Raw genomic sequence first — 21,629 nt, 5'->3', positions numbered from 1 at the left:
CTTTTAGGGATAGATTTCAAATAGCTCTGATATAGCAGAAACCACTAAATTATGAAATTGCTAAATTGGGAATTGTATTTCAACCCAGAACAAAAAATGTGCTTTGACGGACACTAAATAACTTTCCCAGCCACAACAGGACAGCGGTAACGAGAGATTTAGCGGGATATAAATTTGAGGACTAGTATTTAGGCGCTGGGTGACCGGTATGGGTTTAGCGACAGAATTAGACTTGGAAATGCACAGTAGCGTGTGTGTGAAGTTATTCTGAATGACCCTATGTGCACCTTGAATATTATATACCCTTTTAGGGATAGATTTCAAATAGCTCTGATATAGCAGGAACCACTAAATTATGAAATTGCTAAATTGGGAATTGTACTTCAACCCAGAACAAAAAATGTGCTTTGACGGACACTAAATAACTTTCCCAGCCACAACAGGACAGCGGTAACGAGAGATTTAGCGGGATATAAATTTGAGGCCTAGTATTTAGGCGCTGGGTGACCGGTATGGATTTAGTGACAGAATTAGACTGGGATATGGCCAAAAAATAACCACACTATTGCTGGTTAAATGCACTTGGTGACGGGCGCAGCTTGCCCCTGATGTAGTATATGGCCAAAAAATGAACAGACTATTGCTGGTTAAATGCACTTGGTGTCACAGCTTGACGAACCACACTACTGAGGGTTAAATGCACTTGGTGACGGGCGCAGCTTGCCCCTGATGTAGTATATGGCCAAAAAATGAACAGACTATTGCTGGTTAAATGCACTTGGTGACGGGCGCAGCTTGCCCCTGATTTAGTATATGGCCAAAAAATGAACAGACTATTGCTGGTTAAATGCACTTGGTGTGATAGCTTGACCAACCACACTACTGAGGGTTAAATGCACTTGGTGACGGGCGCAGCTTGCCCCTGATGTAGTATATGGCCAAAAAATGAACAGACTATTGCTGGTTAAATGCACTTGGTGTCACAGCTTGACGAACCACACTACTGAGGGTTAAATGCACTTGGTGACGGGCGCAGCTTGCCCCTGATGTAGTATATGGCCAAAAAATAAACAGACTATTGCTGGTTAAATGCACTTGGTGTGACAGCTTCACCCTGATGTAGGCTTTAGCCAAAAAACAACCACACCATTGAGGGTTAAATGCACTTGGTCGCAGCTTGGATGCACTTGGTCGCAGCACCGCACAAGACACAAAATGGCCGCCGATCACCCCAGAAAAAAGTGACTGACAAACGGTCTGGGCAGCCTAAAAACAGTGAGTGAGCATTTGAATTTCAGCAGCTCAATGATGCACAGCTGCAGATCGATCGATTAATCAAGTGAAGTCCTTTGGAGGAGTTAATCTGCCTAATCTCGCCCTACTGTCGCATCCGCAACCTCTCCCTACGCTAATCAGAGCAGAGTGACGGGCGGCGCTATGTGACTCCAGCTTAAATAGAGGCTGGGTCACATGGTGCTCTGGCCAATCACAGCCATGCCAATAGTAGGCATGGCTGTGACGGCCTCTTGGGGCAAGTAGTATGACGCTTGTTGATTGGCTGCTTTGCAGCCTTTCAAAAAGCGCCAAGAAAGCGTCACAAAAGCGCCAAGAAAGCGACGAACACCGAACCCGAACCCGGACTTTTACGAAAATGTCCGGGTTCGGGTCCGTGTCACGGACACCCCAAAATTCGGTACGAACCCGAACTATACAGTTCGAGTTCGCTCATCCCTACCTATATCCTATATCAGTATTTTTTTTTTGTCTTCTTCTGAATCAAATTTGCAGGATAATAGTTTGAAATGGGTAACTTAAATAGATAACTTGCTACTCAAGTGTACATATATAGCACATACAATAATAAGTTCAAGGAATTTTTGGTGACATAATTTTTACGTAAACACAATTTTTTCAACTCTAACAAAACTTGCTATCTTCAAAGCCAAGGATGTCCTATGGGGGCGCCTTTCACCCCTTCCTCAGCTACCCCTTCCTTACGTTGGCTGGTGGAAAAAACAGGCAATTGATAACATCAATAATCCTTATTGCCCTCACATAGTGTTGTATGGCAGGTTTATAGATGACACACTCCTCATTTGGAAGGGGACATTGTGCCTCAGTTCATAGAATATTTGAACAACACAGCAAATTTTTCATTTACATTCAGCACTATTCCTCAATAAATTGACTTTTTAGACATACATTTGAGAGGTAATCAGGAGATATTCAGAATCTAAACTAACATATACAGAAAACCCATAATTGACAACTCTTTGCTTCATGCTAGAAGTTGCCACCCACCACAGGTCCTATGTAATTTACTGAAAGGGGAACTTGTCCAGGCAAAATGGATATGTAATGAAGAATCTAGGTATGAACTATAATGTAATAGAATTACTCAGCAATTAATACAGATAGGTTATAAATATCACACAATTACCACAGCAAAATAAAAATATAAATAACAAATGAAAAACGTGACACCAGTACCTATACAATTCATACAGAACAAACAAACAATCAACAACTCAGGGGAGTCATGTTCAGTACGAGGTATAGCTCATAATTAGAGCTAAGCAAATCAAAGTTGAGGAAGTGGAATTCAAATTCGATTTGCACCGAAGCCGAATTTCCTTACGCTCCGTGGTAACGAATCATATTTTTTCCTAAAATGGCTGCTGCACATTTTAGGACATGAAACAAAGAACTCTGGGAATGAAGGATCAACCACAATGCCATGCATGCAGCCAATCAGCAGCCAGCCCTGTGATGTCACAGCGCTATAAATACCCTCAGCCATTTTAAATTCTGCTATTTTATAGTGTGCTTAGTGCAGGGAGAGATGTCAGCACGCACTAGGGACAGTGTTAGAAAATACTTTATTTTGCTCAAAAAAACATTTACAAGTTCAGGGAAAGATTATTCAAGGTGTAGGTAAAGCATAGGGAGGCATCATCCATGCTATAAAAGGAGAACAGGGTGCAATAGGAGAGTGTATAGTCTGGGTAATAGGAGCGATTGTATTACACCTTGCTGCACTTATTGGGGATCCAAATTACTATTATACTGCTGCTTTTAGGTTTGCACTAGATGATACCTCTGTAATTCCAGAAAACCTTGTTTGTTATTGGGGTGCAAGTGCTGTGTTGCAGGTTGTATTTATAGGAAATATACATAAGTCAAATTAACCATTCTGCAGGGAATTTAAATTGTTCTACAATTTCTTTTGGGATGTATTTGCGTAAAAAAAAAAAGCACATCTTATTTGCCGTTCTGCGGTGCAGTTACTGTACATTGTACTACACACTTTTTTGGGTGTTTTAATAATGTAAAAAGTACATCTTATTTGCCATTCTGCGGTGCAGTAACATTGTTCTACAGTTTTTTGGGGGTGTTTATAAGTGTAAAAAAAAAACTACATCTTATTTACCATTCTGTGAGGCAGTAACATTGTTCTACAGCTTTTTTGTGGGGTCTATAAGTTTAAAAAAAAGTTTGTCTTATTTGCCGTTATGCGGTGCAGTTACTTTGTACTTCAGCCTTTTTGGGGGTGTATAAGTGTAAAAAACGGCACATCTTATTTGCTGTTCTGTGGTGCAGTTACTTTGTACTACACACTTTTTTTGTGGTGTTGTAATAGTATAAAAAGTATGTCTTATTTGCCATTTTGCACTTCAGTTACATTGTACTACAGCCTTTTTTGGTGTGTATTAGTGGAAAAAACAAGTCTGTTTTATTTGTAGCTCTGCGGTCAACTTACATTGTTCTACAGATTCTTTGGGGTGCATTAATTTTATTTTAATTCATTATTTTATCTACCAGTATGTCAGACAGACAAGTGAAAGGCCCTTCAAAGGAAATGGACAGTGGCCAATATGTTTCTGTCGCAGGCAGCAGAAGAAGGGGGGGTGGCAACAGGAGTCGCAGTGAGAAGCCTGAGCTCCCGGTGTCATCTAGTTTTCTTGTCTTGACCAGCAACCTAGCGGTGCCTAAATGGTTGACTCGGTCTTCTACTTCATTCTACTTCATCGCAAGTGACATCAGACACCACTAGCCAAGTGTCGGTGGGTTCTTCATACACCATGCTTAGTTGGAATGGCCCGGAAGCAGGCCCTGTTCCCTCACCTGTCCGCAACATGCCTTTGTCCTTTTCTGTTCCCTCTGCTAGAGAAGTAGTATATGCAGTAGGCTCCGCTACCCTTTTCAGCGAGGACGCGCTACTAGAGGACAGTCAGCAGATACTGCCCAGCCAAGATCTGGAGGAGAGAGAGTAGTGATGATAAGAGTCACATGGGAGTTGATGTTGCGAGCAGTCAGGCTCCTGGCCCTGAGACCATTGAAGGGTATATCAGTGACTTGCAGACAGTAGCGGATGATGATGAAGACGATTGCACTTGGGAGCCGGGTGTAAAAGGGGCTTCATCATCATCAGGAGAAGAGGGTGGCAGCTTGGTGGTAGCGTGGCTGGGAGTCAGCAGGGTGGCAGCAGTAGGAGGACGGGAGCCAAACGTGCCCTGGGTAGACCGTCCATTTCTCAGCAGACTACCTCCCCAGGAAGTAGTGGTACAGGAGTTCACGGAGGCAGCCGTAGCAGGCAGTCAGTACAGAGTGCTGGGGGAAAATGCTATACTCGGCGGTGTGTAAATTTTTTGCTAGGCTGCCAAAGGAGGTGAACATGGCCATTTGCCAAATTTGTGGGCAGAAGGTGAAGCGGGGACAGGGTGCCAATGTTCGCACCACCGCCCTGTGTCAAGACATACAGTGTCACTATAAAGTGGCCTGGAAGAACCGTGGCTCCGATGTGGTGTTTCAACCTGCTGCATCACCAAGTGGCACGCACCCAATTTCATGCACTCAAGGCTCCACCACCTCAGCCGAAGGGAGCTGTCTGTCCTTCCAATCATCTGCTGATCCTGATGCTCCTGCTCCTCGTGAGTCATTCCGTCAACAATTGATCACCAAGACGATTGCCAAGAGACAACAGTATGCGTGCGCTCATTCAACGGCGCAGAAGCTGAACGTGCTCCTGGCCAAGTTGCTGGTGCCGAAGTCCCTCCCTTAAGTGGTGGACTCTGCATCTTTCAGAGAACTGATGGCTTGTGCTGAAAACCAAAATTGATGTGTGTAGTCACGTTTTTTTTTTCTAGCTGCAGTCCTGAATTAAGGAGTAGGTCCTATAATCCTCCAAGTTCCAAAGAAATAATAGATACGGTTCAGGTCTGCGCTATTCACCACACCGTAGACACGTGAACATGGAAATATAGCATCCAAATTTGGCGTATTCTCAGCAACCTCGTCACAGATTCCAACCGGTAGTCTCCAGTCACCAAGGCACCCTTATATAAAGATAAAACATAATGTGCAATACCCCAAGTGTATCGGAAAAAAACACTTTTATTGTACTCACACACGCAGGCTTGTATTCAGCATATTAAATACAGATAAAACGCCCGACCCAGGTTTCGCCTCTTGCTTCCTCAAGGGCTCCTAACAAACAAAGCACCTGAGGCAATTTTATACTTGTGTGCTTAGTCACATGATGTGAGTCTATTTACTACTACCCTCGGTCAAAGGTCACATAATCCAACATATTATAAAATCTTGTAAATAACTTAATATGTTCAAACAAGCTATGATAAAACAACAAGTCATATAAAAAATATAATGAATAATCTCTCCATTGCATTAATCAAATTGTCCATACATAAAAATATTTCATCGCTAAAAATGACTAAAAAGAATAAGCCCACATTTGTTTAGTACCTACTATCAATTGAATAAAATAAACATAAAACAAGGTCCCAATCTATTTTTTATATACTGAAAATCCTCTTCTATCTCCGATATTGATGATGAGCAGACACGATGTTACCACACACCTTCTAAACTACTAGTCTACCGTAATCATCCAAAGTGCTGCCCATACTCTAACTCCTACTACACAGAACCCTATAGGGGGGACGGAAAACTGACTGGCTGCTTTGTCTATGCTTTTAAAATCGGGGAGACAAGTGGTAAGTGAATATCGTACTAATCCTAGTGTCTATTCATTCTCTCTTGTTCTACATCCTTAATTTGGGTATCTAAATATTAATACATACTAACGGATTTGATGTCCCATTCTATATTCATACCGGACGGCTGCAGGGTACCCATTTCATATATCCATCGTGCCTCTTTTTTATTTGCTTTACAGGGTCCCTTCCTATCCAATGTTTTTGGACATATTCGACTCCATAAAACCTCAAACCGCTTGTATTTTTTACATGGTGTTTTTTAAAATGAGCGGATACACTATGCGTTTCTAATCCTTTCCTTATGTTCCTTACATGCTCAGCTTTTCTAGTTTTTAACTTTCTCAGCGTTCTTCCTACATATTGGAGTTTACAAGGACATTCTAGTACATAAATCACTCCTATCAATTTGCATGATGTGTTTCCTTTTATATTATAATCTTTTTGCTTTTTCGTGGATCTAACATTCTCCTTACTAATTAATTTCTTGTCCACCGCCGACCGATTTTTGCAACCTATACAGAATCCGCACCATGTGAATGCGTTTCTAGTACATTTCCGGGGATTGTTGTTTGTTTTTAAAAAAACTTTGGACCACTTTGGACCAATATTTCTAATTGCAGATGCCTTCTTATAAATAAAGGGGTGTCTCTTTGGAATTATCTTTCCCAAAACTGCATCGTTTTTTAAAATGTTCCAGTTTTTTTTGGATGACTTGTTTTATACTTGGGCACAGTGCAGAATATGTGGTGATGAAGGCAAATTTAAAACTATCCTCCTTGTTTTTGTTATTTCTTTCTCTGGTTTTCTTTCTTTATTCTTTATCTCTCCGACATTTTGTCTTAACCTCTCTAAGGTACCCTTTTTCTTTAAACCGGTGTAAAATTATATTACTCTGTTCATTATAATCTTTAATGGATTAGAAACGCATAGTGTATCCACTCATTTTAAAAATCACCATGGAAAAAATCAAAATTTTTATGGAGTCGAATATGTCCAAAAACATTGGAGAGGAGGGAACCCTGTAAAGCAAATAAATAAAAAAGAGGCACAATGGATATATGAAATGGGTACCCTGCAGCCATCCGGTATGAATATAGAATGGAACATCAAATCAGTTAGTATGTATTCATTTCTAGATACCCGAATTAAGGATGTAGAACAAGAGAAAATGAATAGACACTAGGATTCATACGATATTCACTTTCCACTTGTCTCCCTGATTTTAAAAGCATAGACAAAGCAGCCAGTCAGTTTTCCGTCCCCCCTATATGGTTCTGTATAGAAGGAGTTAGAGTATGGGCAGGCAGCACTTTGGATGATTACGGTAGACTAGTAGTTTAGAACACCGCGTCTGCTCTCCATCAATATCGGAGATAGAAGAGGATTTTCGGTATATAAAAAATAGATTGGGACCTCGTTTTATGTTTATTTTATTCAATTGATAGTAGGTACTAAACAAATGTGGGCTTATTCTTTTTAGTCATTTTTAGCGATGAAATATTTTTATGTATGGACAATTTGATTAATGCAATGAAGAGATTATTTATTATATTTTTTATATGACTTGTTGTTTTATCATAGCTTGTTTGAACATATTGAGTTATTTACAAGATTTTATAATATGTTGGATTATGTGACCTTTGACCGAGGGTAGTAGTAAATAGACTCACATCCTGTGATTAAGCACACAGGTATAAAATTGCCTCAGGTGCTTTGTTTGTTAGGAGCCCCTGAGGAAGCAAGAGGCGAAACCCGGGTCGGGCGTTTTATCTGTATTTGATATGCTGAATACAAGCCTGTGTGTGTGAGTACAATAAAAGTGTTTTTTCCGATACACTTGGAGTATTGCACAATATGCTTTATCTTTATATAAGGGTGCCTTGGTGACTGGAGACTACCGGTTGGAATCTGTGACAAGATTGATGGCTTGTGCTGAGCTGAGGTGGAGAGTTCCAAGTAATTTCTTTGCCAAAAAGGCAGTACCAGCCCTGCACACATGTGTAGAATAGAAGATAGGCCAGTCCTTGAGACTGTCGGTGTCTGTCACAGTCCACGGCAGTGCCGATGTGTGGAGCTTTAACTATGGTCAAGGAAAATATATGTCCTTTACGGCCCACTGGGCAAATGTGGTTCCCACCCAGCCACACCAGCAACTAGGCCAGGTGATGCCGCATCTGCCTCCAGTTTTTCACACCGTTGGTCCTGCGACAATGTCCACCTCTGCCTCCTCATCCTACACCGTGTCCTCAGCCTCCACTATAGGGACAATTCACAGTGCTCCTAGAGCATACCATATGTTCAGGACATGGCTGTGGCATGCTGTTTTACACCTCGTTTACCTGGGTGAACGATGTCACACAGGGGAGGAACTGCTCCATGTCCTTGATCAATAAATCAAATCCTGGTTTTCTCCACGACAACTCAAAATCGAAACCATGGTGACTGACATCAGGAAGAACATAGTGGCGGCGCTGCGTCAAGGAGGGCTGAGCCATGTGCCCTGATTAGCGCACGTGTTTAATCTGGTTGTAAAGCGGTTCCTGAAGTCTTCCACCCATCTTTAAGACATCCTAAAAATGGCCAGGAGAATTGCACTTCCGCAACTCGTACATCGCCAAGCACACCCTCCTTAAGCTGCAACGGCAGAACGGCATTCCCCAACATAGGCTAATATGCAATCTTTCCGGGGGCGGAGCTAGCACCTGAACTGAATGGAAGCATCCGGTTAGAGCTCCTGCTTTCAACCTGCTGAGGGAACGGCTATCTTCAACACTGAGAGCTCAAAATGGTCAAATATGGTGGCCAGAAGCAGTGTGACCAAGCTGCACAAGCTAAATCTTCGCCAGCGGTCTCAGACATGATGAAATATCTAAAGAAGCAGCCGGCAGCCGGCCCGGCCAAAGAATCCAAGATGGCCGCGGCTCCCGGCGGCGCTCCACGAGGCCGCACTACAAGCTTCTCTGAAGGAGAGGAAGACGCGGAGGAAGAGGGTGAGTCCCACAACCTCCCGGTGTCACGTAGCTTTATTAAGCAGGCTTTAGAGGAGGCAATGCACCCTGTAATCTCGAAACTACAGGAGGTGGCTCAGGACATTCAACAGATAGGCCACAGAGTGGATGCGCTAGAAGCTGCGCACGCAGCGACGCTTGAACACAGCGCTGCAGTCACTAAATCGCTATCTGCCTGTCAGTTTCATTTTAACCAGTTATATTCCTCCCTGGAAGACCAGGAGAATAGAGGAAGGCGTAATAATCTCCGGTTTAGAGGGATCCCGGAGACGATCTCCACCACAGACATTCCGAACGCCATTACAAAAATAGTCACTTCCTTGCTGGGAGAATTTGATCCAGCCATGCTGATAATAGAACGGGCACACAGAGCTTTGCGCCCCCGTCCTAAGGACACTGATCCCCCCAGGGACGTGATATGCCGTTTCCTGAACTACCAGGATAAGGAAGCAATATTGAAGGCTGCCAGAATTGCACCATCGATTCTCCTGGAGGAGTCGCAGAAACAGATATATCAGGACTTATCACCATCTACCCTGCAAAAAAGGCGATTTTTGAGGCCCCTTACATCATTGCTTAAAGAAAAGAAGATCCTCTACAGATGGTCCTTTCCGTTTGGGCTGTCCTTGCCTTGGGAGACCACTATAACGCCGAAGAAGATGAGGTCCAAGAAGTCCAGAGATGTCTCAACGCCAAAAAAGACCCACTTCTCACAGGATGGCTCCTGAATTCTTGGTGTCATTTGTCTTTGATTTTTATTCCTCTGTTCTCCTACTGTCCTGTCAGTCCCTCTCTATTTGTGGTCCGCTATACTGTTATTTTAACCCAGCTTTAATGTCACCTTTCTTTTATAGATCTGATCTATGCTTTTGTCTCTTATGATTTTATGATTTATATTTTAGGCCGGTTCCCTCCCTGATGCAGGTTACTTGTGAACTTGTTTCACTCTCCCCCTACCCCATTTGATAGTTGCTGTCCATGCGACTTCACATGTTGTTGTTGTTCCACTTAGTGTGGTCTCAAGTTTTTGTTTCTATGTTAATATGGTGTAAGTCAGGGTCCATAGATTTTATTTTGCTCATTATGCATCGCTATGCTTCATATGTTATTATGGTCAAGAAATGTCTGAACTAGTAATTGTCTCTTACAATGTGAAAGGGTTAAGGTCCCCCTCTAAACGAAGTCAAATCTTCTCTCTCCTCTGGAAGGAAAAAAGTGCAGTAATTTTCCTACAAGAAACTCATTTTAAGCAGGATAACTTTCCAAACCTGTCATTCACTAAATACCCTACTTGGTATCATTGTGGCGCGGATGGGGCGGCATCTAGAGGGGTCAGCATTGGTTTCAGGCGTAACACCCCATTCACCTATCAGAGTCATGTTCAAGATCCAGAGGGCCGTTACATTATATTAAAAGGAAAAATCGGTCAAACCTTGTACACTTTTGTTAATGCCTACGCCCCTAATGCTGACCAAACTAGATGGATTGCCAGCCTCCTATCTTTAGTTGAGAAACATAGGGAAGGTATACTAATATTAGCAGGAGATTTGAATATGCCTCTTAATCCCCTTTTAGATACGTCTTCAAGAAAATCAGCTCTCCCCTCTAAGGCAATCAAAGCTACTCTGGCTAGAATGTTCAAACTTGGTTTGGTTGATGTGTGGAGATGTCTTAATCCTAATGATATTGATTACTCTTTTTTCTCTGCAGCCAACAACTCATATAGCAGAATTGACTATGTATTAATCTCCAAAGAACACTTGCAACTTTGCTCTTCGGCGAAAATAGGGTCCATGACGCTATCAGATCATTCACCAGTCTTCTGTTCCATCCGCCCTTCACAAGGTATGGGTAAGAAATCTGGTTGGAGGTTCAACGAGTCCATCTTGGAAAATGCCAAACATAAGAATAAAATACTTTCCCTCCTAAAGGAATACTTCCAAATTAATCATACTTCTGATACTTCCCCAAATACCCTATGGGATGCCCATAAAGCCTATATAAGGGGACAATTGATAAGCCTATGCTCCTATTTGAAGAAAGAGGCCGACAAAAAAATAGACTCCCTTCTTACCAGGATTAACAACTTGGAGAAGACTCATAAAATTTCTTTATTGCAACTTCACTTATCTGAACTTATTTTACTCAAAACAGAGCTTAAAAATTTACTAAATGAGCGCTCTGCGAAGTATTTTTTAAGCTCTCAGCAAAAATTCTTTGCTCATGGCGATAAAGCAACAAAGTTTCAGATGCAGCGGATTAAACGTAGAAAACTGAATGGCTTCATACATAAAATTACCTCTCCATCAGGTTCAATGTTGCTCAAAACTGAAGAAATAGCAGAACAGTTTAAGTTGTATTATGAGTCCCTGTATAACCTCCCCCCCCCCCCCCCCCCCCCGTCTTCCTGATCCTGGACTGGACAAGGAACAAAATATTTCTTCCTTCCTTAGCTCACTTCATCTCCCTGTCCTTACAAATAGCCAGCATGATCAGCTGGCTGCTCCGTTTACGATAGCGGACATTCAAGAAGCACTTAATTCATCCCCGACCGGGAAATGCCCCGGACCGGATGGTTTACCTCTGTCCTATTATAAAGCTTACTCCGAAGTCCTGTTTCCCCACTTACTTCCAATATGCAATAATGCTCTGCTTAACTCCCCTGTGTCGTCCGATATGTCTAGAGCTACGATAACAATTATTCCCAAACCAGGTAAGGATCATTCCATCTGCTCAAATTACCGTCCTATATCCTTGCTTAACACTGACCTTAAACTATTGGCCAAAATGTTGGCTACTAGGCTGCAAAAACTACTCCCCTCCCTGATCCATCCAGACCAGGTCGGATTTGTCAAGGGAAGAGAGGGTAAGGACAATGTTATGAAAGTACTAAATGCATTGTACTTCTCCTCTTTTAAAAGAATACCCATAGTTCTCTTAGGTACCGATGCCGAGAAGGCGTTTGACAGAATAGACTGGCTATATATTAGTCTTACACTGGCCAAATTTAATATCCCTGTTCAATTCTCAAATGCAATCAGGGCTATGTATCACTCCTCCTCGGCATCGGGACTAGTTAATGATGCCCTATCTCCCTGCTTCAGTATAAGGAATGGCACAAGACAGGGCTGTCCTCTGTTCCCGCTTATTTTCGTATTGGTTATGGAGACACTTTTGCAATCCCTGAGACAGCAGACAGAGATTATAGGACTTAAAGTGGGAAGTCAGGAAATCAAATTGGCTGCATTTGCCGATGATCTCTTGATCTGCACAACCAATCCGAAAAAATCTCTTCCTGCTATCTTATCATTGTTGGATTTATTTGGGTCACTTTCTAATTTCAAGGTAAACCCTGCTAAATCTCAACTCATTCATAGTGGGTTCCCTCCCTCAACAATTAGAATTCTTAAGCTCCAGTCTCCCTTTAACTGGTCTACACAAAGGTTGACGTACCTAGGAGTAAACATATCCCCTAATACTAAGGACTTATACAAACTAAACTTTATCCCTCTTTTAAAGTCGGTTATTGACCAGATGGACTCGTTGGACCTCCCTTTTCTGTCTTGGTTTGGCAGGAAAAATATGGTATCGGCATTGATTCTACCCAAATTGACATATGTCATGCAGGTTCTGCCTATCAAGATACCGAAATCCTTCTTTAATAGATTTAACAAGGCAGTGCATCATTTTATTTGGAAGGGGCGCAGACCGAGAATTGCATTAGACACTCTCACCAAACCAAAGGAGCTAGGTGGGATTAATCTCCCAGATCCTGAAATATACATGAAAGCCATACATCTAGCCAGAGTAGTAGATTGGATTAGGGCTCCCCCCCATAAATTTTGGGTTCAGATGGAAAATTGCTTTCTCCCCTCCACTCCCAGAGCTGTTCTGCTTGCTGGGAAAGCCTTTCCCCCATCTTCTCAAATCCAAAACCCCATGATAAGATGCTCACTGGCAGTTTGGGAATGGTTCTCCTCTAGTGGTAGAATGCTTTCCACTCCTTCCCCGCTTCTGACTTTGGGAGATGTCATTGATTTAGCACCCTATGATTTGAAAGAGGCTTGTGGCCCTGTGGTTAGGCAGTCTAACTTACCCGTATCAGATATTCTAAAAGAGCACGATACCTTCCCCCCCCCCTTCCTCTCCTTTTTACCAACTTGAAAGAATCTATGTCTCTTTCATTTGTACACAAATATATACTAACTGAAATGGCTTCTGCGGAGAGCCTTCCTAAGGTGACACCTTTGTTCCCATGGTTTGAAGGGCTAATTGGATCTAAACAAGCGCCTAATAGATTAATTTCATTCATATACAAAAGGATCAAATCACCGGTGTCTGACATTACACCAGCTATAGTGAGAGTTTGGGAAAAAGATCTCAATCGATCCCTAACCCCCATTGAAATCAAGACTATGTTTTCTGTTCCACATAAAATTTCAAGGTGCGTGCGTGTTCAGGAAAATGGGTACAAGATTATGATGAGGTGGTATAAAACTCCAGAGAATATTGCAAAATACTTTTCTGGTGTTTCCGACTCCTGTTGGAGATGCAAAACCTCTAAGGGCACTTTCTATCACATATGGTGGGAATGCCCAATTATTCAATCATGGTGGCATTCCATAATAACTAAGTGTAATAAGATTTGTGGTACCTCTTTGGTGTGTTCTCCTGAACGGACTCTCCTAGGCCTGGGGCTGGAAAAGATACACAAGAGGGTCAGGTCCTTATTGCTTATATTATTAGCTGCATCTAGAATTTTAGTTGCTGCCGCCTGGCTTTCTACAGAGGCCCCAGATGAGGCTAAATGGACACAAAAGGTGGACCAACTGTATAGATTAGAGGAACTTTCTCATTGGGAAACCCGTACTAGAAGCGCCTTCCTGGACATGTGGGTTCCTTGGAAGACGTTTAGGGGCCTTCCTTGACTTTTCCTTAACTTTTACTAGCTTCTTTTTTATTTATATTTTTTCCTAGCTTTCTTTTCTCATTATTACCATTTTACCCTTTCTCTACTGTGTAGGGCATATAATTGACCTATTGCCATACCTTGTTGCTGCACCTAATGAGCTATAGTGTATATTTATGTCTCACCTGATTTATACCATTTGTTTGGTTGATGTTTTCTCCACTTCCCCTTCCCTATTTATGTTAATTTATGGCATTGCTTACTGATTTGCTGTGTTAGGATGTGCTGGTATGATGTAATACCATATATCTATACTTTTGTACTATTATACTGGCGCTATTTCTCCGCCAATGTCATGTATCTTTTGTTATTATTTGAAAAAAATAAAAATTGTTAATTTAAAAAAAAATATGCAATCTTTCCAACCATTGGAATTTCACACTCCACATGTTGGACCGACTATACGAACAGAGAATGGCCATAAACAATTTCTTGATGATCCAAGTGGACAGAGGTCCTCCCCTGTAACTTCGATGTTAGCCAGTGGCAGCTCATGAGTGACACCTGCCGTTTGCTTGGGCCCTTTGAGGAGGCCACTTTATTTGTCAGTCACCAGGACTACGGTATGAACAAACATTGATTTATGTCCTGGAACAGATGCTGCTAAATCTGGCTGGCTGGGGACAAGAGACATGGCAACTACATCTCAAGGACACATAAGCCCTGTGGAGGCTGAACTAGAGTAGTAGGAGGAGAAAATTTGAGCACAAGCAATAGAGTAGAGTGTAGAGTGTTTTTTCTACACAGGTGAAAAGAGAGGAGGAGGAGCAGCCAGAGGAGCTACAGGGCGATGAGGAAGAGGAGGTAGTGGACCCAGAGACACCGTGGCAGTATGCAGTGGAGATGGAGGCAGGGAGTACCTCTGAGTCATTTGTGCAAATGGCCCGATGCATGCTCACTTACTTGCATAATGATAGCTGTATTGTCACCATTCGGCAGAGGAATTACTACTGGCTCTCCACCATGTTAGACCCTCGCTACCAGTCCAAAATTGTGGCCTTTTTTACACCCGCTGACAGGGAGGACAAACTGAACTTCTATCAAGACATCACATGTAGTCAGTTGGCCGCTGCCTATCTGTGCTATCGGCCACCCTCACGCAGGTCTGCCCAGGGGGGGCCCTCTGCACTAACATTCCACTGCCATGGCTGCTGGGAGGGGCAGGAGCAGTACTAGCTCCATCAGCAGCAAATTAAGTCTAGAGTCGCTGATGAGCTGTTTTCTTCACCTGCCTACTGAAGAAACTACTCACCAGCAGCAGCAGTTTGACATACAGCAGAACCTGAACCAGCAGGTTGAGGCATATTTGGAGTGCATCCTGACACCCCACATAGAAGATACCCTGGACTACTGGGCAGCTAAACTTGACTTGTGACATCAACTGTCCAAGTTTGCCATGGACAAGCTTTCCTGCCCCACCAGCAGTGTGGAATCAGAGCAGGTGTTTAGTGCAGTGGGTGCCATAGTTACCCAAGGAAAACTTGCCGTTCCACCCAAAATGTGGAGAAACTGACCTTTGTAAAGAGGAATCATGCGTAGATCAGCCAGGATTTTAAAACACCAGTGCCTGATGCTTCAGACTAGATTATCCATGATGCCATACCTACACTTTGACAAAAGAGGTCTGTTTCTTCTGGTTACCTTCTTCAGCTACTATTATTATGCTGCCATCTGCCTGATGCCACACCTGATGCCAGGTGCTCCTACTGTCAGCCACAATCTTCAGCTGGTACTGGAATTGCCCCCCCCCCCACCTCCTCACTCTGTCACTGTGCCACTCTGTGGTCTCCTCATGCTGCTGCTACCTCAACACTTTGTCACTGGGCCACTCTGTGGTCTCCTCATTCTGCTGCCACATGAACACTCTATGGTATCCTCATGCTGCTGCCACCTCGCCACTATGTCACTGGCCCACTCTGTGGTCTCCTCATGCTGCTGCCACCTCACCACTTCATGACTGGGCCACTATTTTGCCTTTTTGGCCTGGTTGACATTATCATTTATTTGACCCTTCTTCTGATCTGTCAGAAGGAAAGAAAAATGAGATGCACAACAGATCCTGTCTATGCAGCAGCTTTAAGGCCTGTATGACATGGTCCCTATTTTGCATTAGAATCGGCTTATGATTTGGTAGCCAAAAGCAGAAGTGGGTACAAAACACAGAAGACATGCACATATTCCATTCACGTGTCATCTCTGTTTTGGATCCACTCCTGTTTTTTTTTGTCTTTAGCAATACTGATGGAATACTGACCAAATGCTGACCGAGTGAAGGCGGATGCTCAACAGACAGGATCCATTTTTTGGGCTGTTATTGTCCTGACGGATCAGAGGAAGGGTAAAATAATCAGTAATGTCAACACAAGCTTACTGCTGACACCCTCTCCACTTTGTCAGTGGGACTCTACTTGTATAAACGTTTAATAGAACAGGTTTTGTAGACATCCATGTGGAATCAGCTGACAACTGTGTGAAAGGAGTGCGCTTCTTCTTAACGCTAACATTGACCTGTAAGGCTCAGTTCACACTTGAGTTAGTTGGTCAGTTTTGGCCGCGTAACTGCCCAAATTAGCGAAGTGTGCAGTGATTCTAAGAGCGACACCTGTCATTTTTGTGTCATACTGACTCCTATGTGTGTTACTGCAAGGCACTGTGTTCTAAAACTATACAGGCTTTCTGCAGCCAGGAAATATCTTTTTTTTTTTGCAATTTGCAACGAATATCGGATCAAATCAAATGTTTTCGGAAATTCAGCGAACCTACCAAATCAATTTTTTTAGAAATTCGCTCATCTTTACTCTCAATATAATGATATAAAAATCATTAAAACTTACAAACCATTGGCAACATGGTGGCACCTAACATGTTTCCCAAAAACACAAGTAGTAATTACAATAAATGGCTAGATATCACAGGTAGTTATGCATGCGGTTAGGCACTGTGTGGATTGTGTAAATATATGCGAAAAACCAATGTAATCCAATCCACAAGCAATAAACAAATATTTGGTATAAAAAACATTTATTAATTGTTCATCGACTCATGTCATATATTGCATACAGTGGCAATTATGTTTCATTCAATATGGGGTTAGACAATTACACAAACGCATAGGGGACACCTCTGGGACATTTTAAATCCAGGCGATAGACATCAGCTGCTTTTCAACATTTCATCCAAGTTCATGTAGGTAACACAGAATCATTCAAAGTGATGGGAATAGAAAAAGTGGAAAACCCGGGCTGGAATATGGGCTGAAATAGGGAATGTTACTGGATCTGGAGGCTTAACATCAGATTTCCAGAGGGCATGTACCTGCATACAGATCTCATGTATTTTTATAAAAATCTCAAAATCTTTTAAGTTGACTCTGTATGTAATTACCCCTGACAACCAGTCATGTATTACAATTCTAAAGTTTCCACAATAATAATTTTTTTCACCTAAGCTTGCCAACACAATCCCCCATGGGAGGAGATGCTATGACTTTTATGTTATGTATGTAAGTGTCCCTGGCAGCCAGTCATGTATGAGGAACATAAAGTTTTCCATTTGTCTTGTTGTCATGTGTTAATTAGGGAGATTATCTCCATGATTTTATTCACTTAAGCATGCCAACACTACCCTCTGTGGGAAAAGATCTTGCATGACTTTCATGTATATAATCTCTGTTAGTAACTAGACATATTAAAAACAAAGTTTTCCACTTGCCTTGCTGTCATGTGCTAAATAAGGAATTTTATTGCACCAATACCACCCCCTGTGGGAGGAGATACCATATGACTTTCAGTGGATGAGCCATGAGGAAGAATGATGTTAGCTTTTTTTTTTAAATCTTTTTTGCATTGCATGATAATGTTTTTATAAACTTGAAAAAAAGATTCAGAGTTTTTAACCACAAGTGATTTGTCCAGGATTAACAGCATAAAGGTTGGACTGAACTGACACAACCAAGACTGGGTTGTTCTAGAGCACTGTGGAGATCCAAGAGGTGTGGTACTGCTGTAAAAGGGTGAGTGAATACACATCTATTTACTTTTTTTTTTTTTTACTTTACCTGAAATGGATAAACATATACTCTTCACAAAAAGTTTGAGATATTTGGCTTGTGGGTGAAATTTCAGCATTAACATAAAATGCACTCTAACCTTTAAAGGTGAACTTAATAGCTTCTCTAAATTTTGAATACCGATGTCCAACTGTTCAATGTTTCAGTACTTTTTGCATAACTTGCTGTTCTCTAACAAGGAGCTTAACGACAAAATTCACAACAGGTGTTTAATCCATTAATCGCTCAATAAATTTCCTGGTTCAATTAGAGACCAAGGCAACACCTAACAATTGATCAACAGTACCTCGCCATAGCGAGGCTTCAAGCCGGATGTTCTCAGACGGAAGTGGCCAATGAGCTTAGAATGTCACAGAGATACAAAGAGACTGGAAGAGTCACATAAAGGCATAGAAGTGGATGTCCTTTGGCCACATACCACACTGATGACTGCTTCATTGTGAACAATACCTTGAGGAAACGAATGATGAATGCCACACAATTTCAGGCACATTTAAGGGAGGTGAGAGGCACCCAAGTTTCAAGTCAGACCATTTGAAACTGTTTACATCAGTGTAGTCTGCACGGATACCTGACCACAGGTATCATCGTCTTGCATGGTCCAGGGAGCATCTACGCTGGACGAGGGACCAGTTGGCCTCAGTTCTGTTCACTGATCAAAGTCGATTCACGCTGAGTAGAAATGATGGCTGTCAACTATGTTGGAGACGTCAAACAGACAAGCCTTTAGTGGTGGTGGTGTTACAGCGTGGGTAGGTGTGTATAGTCAATACAGAACTGCCCTACATTTTGTGAATGGTACAGTGACAAGCCCATACTACTGTAATAACATCATTAATCCAGTCATTGGGCCAGATCTTTCATTAGTTCAGGTCAGAATAATGGAGTGAAAAAGTCCCCCAAAAAGTCCCAAACGCTAAAACTGCGACTTTTTTCTGCTCTGCACTATGCTTGCCAGTTTTCTGAAAATGGGCGTGTTTTCTTATGTAAATTAATCTCTAGACAGATTTACTATTGGGACTATTTAAAAAGTCGCAAAAAAGTCGCAATTTCACTCCAGTGAGGACCATGCTTATCTTATGAGACTTTTTAATAAAATATGCAACTTTTTCATAAAAAAGTGCAACTTTTTCGTAAAGATGTGCGACTTCTGTAAAGCTGCTTACTGACGGATAAACTGCTACTGTCAAACCACATTTATTACAGTCTTAAAGGGCCGATCATAAATCTGACTTGGCTAAAACTGACTTTAGCCATATGTTAAAGTGGAGTGAGCTGTCAGAGTCATGATGAATCTGGCCCATTATGTCTTTGTATGAAAAACACAGGCCTAATTTTATCTTCATGGATGACAATAATACACCTACAGGGAAAACTGTGGTTCATGGGGGATATATAGAAATATTTAAAAAGTACAGTCAAATGTTGTCTAAAATATGAAAGCATAACATAGAAAGATCAAAGAAGAAACATAAGCACGTAGGGGGAGATTTTTCAAAGTTAGGCATTTTATAGATGACCTGTCACCACTTCTGACATGCCTGTTTTAATAGCTACATGCATTTGCCATGCAATAACAATTATGGAGCATATATTCTTATGACTATGTATTGTGCCATTACAGGCTGAGCACCAGAATTAAATCTACGGCAGCTCGGAACTGCCATAGAGTTCTAACTTCATTTGCACCTGAAAACAGGCTGAAATTAAGATAAATGTGTTGGGACTATTGGCCCCACCGTCACCACATACCCTTAGCAGAAAGTGATGAAGAAACACCACTTATGACAAAATTTATTGCAAATGTAATTCAAAAACTTGCAAACAAATGCCATACTGTACTGTATTATTGTTCAAAAATAAAAAGAGATGACCAACCCAGATACTGATGATGTCAAAATAGTTAATAGAAAGACAGTTCTATAAATCAAGTAAGGTATGATGCTCCAAAAATATGAACAGTATTTGTGTGCCCCTGAGATGAAGAAGAATGATGTTGGGTCAGAGCTGCCATATACTATACAGGTAACCTCTTGCAGGGTATGTTACTTACATACTAGTGCTACAGTAACTGATAAACGCGGGCTTGTCTTTATTCAATAGATTCTGGAATACATTAACCTGCTGTAACTAATAGTGGTATCCATAATGCATGTGTTAGCTGGTTAAAGAGATGGGCCAACAGCCTCAAAGAAGCCCTTGCATTGGTCCTTTAATGATTCTGCACTATAAAACTGCCCGTAAGAAGAAAAAAAATGCCCATTGTGGTGATGTGTACAGTAAAAGTCCTGGAAGGTTCCTCAGATGGGTAAGATAATTAAAATCCAGAAATCTGCAGGGGTTTCAGCAAAGCGTAGTTTGCTGGGACAGTTTTGTTTACATTTTGTTCTGGGCTGGATTTTATTTGGACTGGGGAATAGGTTTGGTAGTGGAATCTGCCAGTCCACACCCTTCCAGTCCGGGTATTAATCTTTTACCTGAGGTCATCGCAGGTGAGGCCTGCTGTAATCAAGGAGGGATAAAACCAACCCTCTGTGTGTCAGTCTGGGAGAGAGAAAACTTGGAAACAGATGCCTACAGAGGCTCTGTGTGGTCTCAGCCAGGAGGGCTAAGGGGCCACAAGGCTTTGTAAAGCCTGATCTTTGGGGGGCCCAGCAATGCCTACAGAAAGAGGGTTGCACGGTCAGAGTCAGGAGGACTTCTGGACCAACCTCCCCCAAGGGTGCTGGTGTGGTCACAGCCTGGAGGCTGTTGGACAATATGTGGCTGAGGGGCCATGAGGCTTTGTGAAGCCTGATCTCTTCCCGTATGGACTTGTGTCTGATGAGAAGACCTGCTAAGGCTTAGAGCCTGAGACCCAGTGCTGAGAGGTGAGTCAGGGAAAACGTATATGTATTATTTAGAGCCCAGACGGGCAGGTGTTTGTTTTCATGTTTGTGTGGGTGCTGAAGTGCCAAAATAAAGCACCAGTTTGGAAATTAAATCCAGTTGTCTGTGAAGAATTATGTGATTGCGACCCCCAAGAAAGAGCGATCCCTTACACCATGTTAAAGATGCCACACATGTATACAACAACCTCCCACAAAGTGAAGGTGCATACTAGTGATGTGTGAACCGGATACGGACTGCTCTGTCCGAGCCCTGTTAGCGTTCGCTCATCGCTAGTGCACACAAGTACCAACAGAGACACTGAAGTTGCCCTGATTAATACAGCAACAGGGTAACAGAGTTACTGCTTGTTGTCACTTGTAGCCACAGCAGTGTCCAGCCAACGTCTCTAAAACGCAATGGCCAACTTCACAAAGGCATTTTCAGTGTGAGAAATACACTCTGTGTGTCAGAGGTATTTCCCGTCCTGAATGCTAGACCTATATCATGGACCAATTCAAAAAAGGAGTCGCGCTGCCTCACTTTAGCTATATTTTATGAGTCCAGATCAGGATAGGATACAACAGCTTATTGGTGATGCCAAACAACAAAGTTCCACAGGAGGATAATCTTTGTCACAAAACCACCCTTCTGTAGATATAAAGGTTAAGGCACATAGTGAAGGTCCACCAATGTTT

This window comes from Bufo gargarizans, chromosome 3, assembly GCF_014858855.1.
Source record: "Bufo gargarizans isolate SCDJY-AF-19 chromosome 3, ASM1485885v1, whole genome shotgun sequence".
Lineage (NCBI taxonomy): Eukaryota > Metazoa > Chordata > Amphibia > Anura > Bufonidae > Bufo > Bufo gargarizans.
The sequence above is the reverse complement of the archived record's forward strand: the minus strand, read 5'-3'. Positions refer to the sequence as shown.